This window comes from Benincasa hispida, chromosome 11, assembly GCF_009727055.1.
Source record: "Benincasa hispida cultivar B227 chromosome 11, ASM972705v1, whole genome shotgun sequence".
Classification (NCBI taxonomy): domain Eukaryota; kingdom Viridiplantae; phylum Streptophyta; class Magnoliopsida; order Cucurbitales; family Cucurbitaceae; genus Benincasa; species Benincasa hispida.
The window spans coordinates 79,696,594-79,702,792 of NC_052359.1; the positions used below are offsets into that span (position 1 = coordinate 79,696,594).

General features: G+C 33.7%; 1 long non-coding RNA gene across 1 annotated transcript; it reads right to left on the reverse strand.

Moving 5' to 3' along the window:
• Nucleotides 1–1,692: 1,692 nt before the first annotated feature.
• On the reverse strand, nucleotides 1,693–5,254 carry LOC120091920. The gene is made up of 3 exons (XR_005485863.1): nucleotides 4,995–5,254; nucleotides 2,879–3,279; nucleotides 1,693–2,778 (listed from the first exon to the last, which is right to left on the reverse strand). It is a non-coding gene; the product is annotated as an uncharacterized LOC120091920 (long non-coding RNA).
• Between the last annotated feature and the right edge of the window lie 945 nt (nucleotides 5,255–6,199).

Sequence of the window (6,199 nt, forward strand, 5' to 3'; positions counted from 1 at the left end):
TTGGAAATTCCTTGCTCTCATACAATAGTCACTGCAAGGTCAAGGAACATTTACCCATATACTATTTGTAATAGAGCCTATAGCGTAGAGTCCTTGATCCTATCCTACGCAAAACCAATATTCCTAGTCGGATATATGTCTGAATGGAAGAAACCACCAGGGTATGTGGAATGTGTGATCCTATTATCGAAGATAGTAATATGTGTTGCTAGGCCACGTATGAAGAGGATTCCATCTGCCAGAGAACATGCCCAATCCAAAAGTATAGAAGGTGTGGGCAGCCAAGACACAACAAGTCAACATGCACCCAACCTTTAACTTATAATACAAATACTGACCAACGAGGATAGAGGTAATAATCATACAATAATATATCCAAATTTCTTTAAATCGCGCTTCTGTTTAAAATTGAGGTAGGGATTTGCAAGTTTGATCAGGCTAGATTGGGTGTCCTTATCGCAACTAGAAGGTGAGGGGTTACCAATCATTATTTGAATGTATCTTATTGTATAGGGCTCAAATTCCATGTCGCAATGTCTTCTTTAATTGGGGTCAGGGCGTTTTAGGTTTCATCGAGCTAAGTGGGGTATCCCGATCGGAAGAAGCTTCAAGCTTCAGTGGTGAACAAATTTAAACAGCAGGCTGCATTAGAGAATTAGGCCAGGGCTTCACTAAATGTGTCGAGCTTGGGTAATCATCCCTATTGCGAGTGAAGGTCGGTGACAAAATCCGTTAAAATATGAAGTTCGTGATTGGAAGTGTCATCGGGCTAGGGACAATCCACTGTTAGGCTGGGCATATCTATAACGACCCAGCTCCTTAAAACTTAAACTAGGTTGTTACTATAGACATGCATGCATACTAGGGGTGTACATGTATTGGGTTGGGTTAGATTGTGGATATTTTTTGGACCAACCCGAAAATTTGGGTTGGTTGAATTGGCAACCCAAACAAAGTTTCCAACCCATCCTAACCCAACCTTTAAAATTCGGGTTGGATTGGGTTGGGTTGTTGGGTTATAACTTATTTTTTATTTTTAATGAAAAATATGTAAATTTATTATACAACATATGACTAATAACTAAAATCTCATAAAGTTCAAATGCTAAATATCAAATATCTATGATATTTATTGCAAACTTTAAACAAAGACAAATAAAATAACAATTTTAAAAGAAAAATATTAAAAATTCATAAATTAATCAATACAAAGTAATCAACTTTAAACAAAAGAAAATACATACAAATATTATATATAATTCGGGTTGGGTTGGGTTAACCAAAAAATTTTTTTAGCCAACCCACAACCCAACCCAACCCAAGAATAAAACTAATCCAACACAACCCTTACATTTTGGGTTGGGTATTCTGGATTGTTCGGGTTGTCAGGTTATTTGAACACCCCTAATACATACTACTCAAATTGACACATTTTCATGACTTAGTAAAACCAAATGAATAGCATAAAACAATTAACTTTATTAGAACTAAATAAATAAAATTCATTTAACAGAGTACATACCCTTAAAACCATAAAAATAAATTAAAAAATTAAAAAAAAAACTGAAAAATTCTCTTAAAAGTATAAAAAGTACAAATACCAAAACTTTGAGTTCAAACATCAAGACTAGCAATTTTAAATCATAAAATCCTGAAAACATGAGTGGAAGCATATGATTGGTCCCAGTGGCTTGATCACGGATTCTGCTTGCATGCTCTTACTCTTACCTGAAAAATAAACATGAGAAAGAATGAGTATAAAATACTCCGAAAGTAACCCCACTATTGGGGTCAGGCTAAGCATCTATGTCCTCTAGATTTTACTCTCTAGTAGGACGCGCATAAACTTCTACTTTCCATGGGATGGCTAACTAATGGATAGTTGAACCTACCCTACTGTAAGTGAGATGTACCCACAAACCTCTGGTGAAGCCCGAAGGAAATACAAACCTCTGGTGAAATCCCAAAGGATATCACCGCCTCTAGTAAATCTCAAATAAAACACAAACCTCTGGTGAATCCAAGGGAAAACCTCTAGTGAAATCTTGAAGGAGATCACCACCTCTGGTGAATCCCGAAGGAAACACAAACCTCTGGTGAATTTCGAAGGAAACAAAAACCTCTAGTGAAGTCCCGAAGGAGTTCATCACCTCTGGCAGGTATCTAATTACGGCTAGGAATAACTATCACTATCATAAGCATAACATGCATCATAAAACATAGGCCCATAAACATGCAAATATATATCATCATGCTCAATGTTCATCTAGCAAATCATAATAACAAAAAAATTAGTTCATGCTAGCACTCATATCATGCTTCAAAACATAATCAAGATCAGCTTACTTGTTCTCATGCATCTCAATGAAAACAATCTTAGAATCCTCATAATTAATCTTAAATTTATCGCATGGCACCTAGACAGTTCCATTAGTGAGATTACTTACTTTAAATTACAAGATTAATTATCGTTATCCATGCAAGTCAATTTCTCATCAAATCTTGAATTAGAACCAAAAGCATGCTCTACTTCCAATAAAAAAATCCTTTCCAAGGTCTCAAGTAAAACTCAATTCATAACATGTCAAAATGCTTTTGACAATGTTTAAACAGTGGCTCCAAACCTCTTTGAAAATTCAAATTAGTCCTCCACAATCAAGATTTAACCAAAAATAGGCCAACGTTCGGTGGCGCGGCTGGAAGCGCAAACGTTGGTTGGGCATCGGATCTGGCAGTGCAGCTTGAAGAAAAGGATTGACGCAGCTCAACCTTAGGCGACTGTTCGGTGTAAAGTAGATGTTGTTAATTCTATCTGCCCAAATAAAATGAAATTTATAAAACTCTAACTACAATTAGAACTAACACGTAGTAGTAGAACCTGCTGATAGGTAGTATAGTCAATCTTTAGCCACATCCTTCAAAGAAAAAGGGAAGGTTCTAAGGTTGAGTTGATCTTGTGTCACTCTATGAGGACATTCCGTCACAAATAAGGTGGAACTCCTTCATGTGTTTATGAGGGTCTTCACCGGGTTGCCCTATGAAAGTAGGAAATAAATGTAAGCCCCTGTTTGAGTTCAAATGGGATTGTTGTCTCCGGGTATACGATGCAAAGAGGAGGTTGATTATAATCGGGTTTCGCTAGCTCACGCAAAGTTTGTTCTCTTGCTTCGCCCATAATGTTTGGTTGTACTTGTTCTTCTTCTTGACCCAATTCTTCAAATTCTTCTTGCTATCTTCTAGCTCTTTCCCTTCGTAATCTCCTCTCCTCATGGTCGATATCTACAATCAAATCACAAAGTAAATCCGAAAGGAGCGGGTCATATACAAAAGGAAAGTTTAAAACCTATTATTTTTTGTTTTATTATTTCTTTTTTTTTAATGGAATTCAAAAATTTTAAAAGGCCAATTGCTCGGTTCCCCGGCAATAGCGCTAATTTGTTCAGTGGAAAGTAGGTGTCGTTAATTCTATCTACCCATTTATAAAACTCTAACTACAATTAGAACTAACACGTAGTGATAGTGGAAGTAAGAGGCAACGCCTAAAATAGACTATTTGAGTTCCAAAATGCAAAAGATTAAAGAGGAGGGACGAAGGGGGTAGGTAAAAAAAAAACTAACTAAACAAAAAGACAAGAATTGATATAGGAAATTTATTGATAAGAGAAATAACGAAGATTGTGAGATAAGATTCAATGAAAATGAAATCTTGGGGATTTTATGTAACTAGGCAATTCTAGCATTGACTTAATAAGAAATCATGCAATTAGATTATTCAATAGTTCATTAAGAATAAGTTCCTAATGCCCTAATTAGCTAATTTCACAATTAATCCTAATCTGGTTCTTAATTGCTTACATTTCACAATTAATCCCTAAATTGCATTAAACTCATGGGTTTTCTTACCTATTCCAATCTTGAAATCAAAAGACTGAAAATTCAAGATTGATTACTGAATGAATAGATTCTTTAAAGAAAAGAGGAAAAAAAGTCCACATTTTTTATCAAGACTACTAATTCTTACAACTACAATTACAATTTTGTTATAGAATCATGTAATTTTTGCATACAAATATTGATTAATCTTGAGTCATCAATTCAATCTTAATCAATTTTATTCTAAATCTCAGCAAGAACATTCAAAAGAAAGTAATTACATGAAAGAAAATTCAAGAAAAGCTTCAAGAAAATACCTAATTACAAGTTCCCCAAGAAAAAGGTTTACCTATTCATAGAGGATGAAATTCTTTAAGCAATCCATTGATGGTTGCATAATGATACACATCTGAGTACAAATCGACTTAATCTCACAGAAAATTACAAGAATCGCTCTTGGAATCGAAGTCTCTCTCTAAAAAAATGGGTTTCTCTTCTTCTAAGTTTTCTCTCCAGAGAATGATGGATTTTCTATAAAAAAAAATGATATCTCTCTATTCTGAATGATGTTTTGCTGAAGAACTGAACTCATTTATACCAGCAACAAAGTGTCGTGGGCGTGCGAATGAATCGCGTCAAAATCTAGAAAGAAGAATGAATCGCATCAAAATCTGGAAAGAAGAATGAACGCATCGAGTTTTCTATTTCGTACTCGATTCCCAATACTCAATGGTAGAATACTCGATGCTCGGCGCTGGATGTTCTTTACTTGATAGCTTTAACTCGATGGAAAATAAATAAGAAGAAACTCGATGACTCGATAATATTTGCTAGTATTCGATGGAAAATGGTTGAATACTCGACAATCTTTATTCGATGGTATTTGACAGTATTTTGCTAAATACTCGATAGTCGATGATCCAACAACCTTACTCGATGCTCTCCTGGGTATTTACTCGATTCTCTTCAATTTGTTAATTTTCTTCGTCATTTTTTATCTTTTTTGGCACAATTTTCTTGTAATCACTCCAAAATGCTTTGGGGATCGTTTAATCCTACAAAATTAGCAAGTAAAGCAAATAATCAATACAATTTTGGGGGAATTAACATAGAAAATATACCTCCTTTAAAAACCTGACAGTGGCAGAGAAATCTAGTGGCGACAGAATTAAAGGGAACGGCGATGCGGTTGAGTTCCGACGATGGTTGGGCTTCGACGGCGACAAAGGGAGTCGGTGGCGTTAGGGTTTCACGAAACGGAAAAGAAAAAAAAATTAGGGGGATTTCTGATGCGTGTGCATGAAGAGGAGAGAGAGAAAATATATTATTATCATTATTATTTTTAATTTCTTTTCTCTTTTCTAATTTCTCTTTTCTTTTCCCTTTTCTTTTAAACTCATAAATAAAACCTTAACCCACTCACCTATTTATAACAACTCAAAACCCGTATCCTTTTCCTTCTCCAAAATCTAAATATCTAAATCCGTTTTGGATATTGAAATCCCAAATCCTTTTTGTGAAAATAATTTAAACCAATTATCTCAATTAATTAATTTAATTTAATTATCTTCTCCAAAAATCTAAAAACCCAAAACTCCCAATTTCAATTCAATTTTTCAAATTAAATTAAAATTGAAATAATTTGACATAAATCTCAAATTTTCCTTTAATCAAAAATTCAAAAATTCTTTTCTAAGCAAATATTAAAATTGAATTATACTTTCGCAATAATCCAATTTAACCTTCAAAAATTCAAAATAATCCTCAAATATTACAAAATAACTTAATTTAAATTACACAAAAATTTGGGATGTCACAATATCAGCCCGAACGCAAGGTCATCTTCAATATGGAAAAGGCCATATGACGTCAACGAAAGATTATAAAACATACTTTTGCGGGGGGTGGGTTAAAAATCAAACGCGCTATTAAAAAGAGGTCATCCATACAAAAACCCCATTTACTCTCCTAGTTAATCATTTACTTTTGTTTATCTTTATAAAAAAAATTAAAAAAAAGTTTATACTTTCAAGATTATAACAAAATTAAAAGATAATAATGGAAGAACCAATGAGACCTTGGACTTAAATATTTTAACAAGATTGTACATTCGTCTGGGCGTTAATAGCCAAATACATCCTTTTTTGTATCTTGTTGTTTATTGTTTTAGTAAGGTTTAGGGGGGGATTTTTTATTTTGAAATTTTATAGGACTTTACACTTTAACTTGAAGTTTTGATTTATATTTTGTTGTATAAAAATTGGTGTAGAAATTAAACAAATGAGAGAAAATTGAGAGTATATGTATATGAAAGAATATCTATATA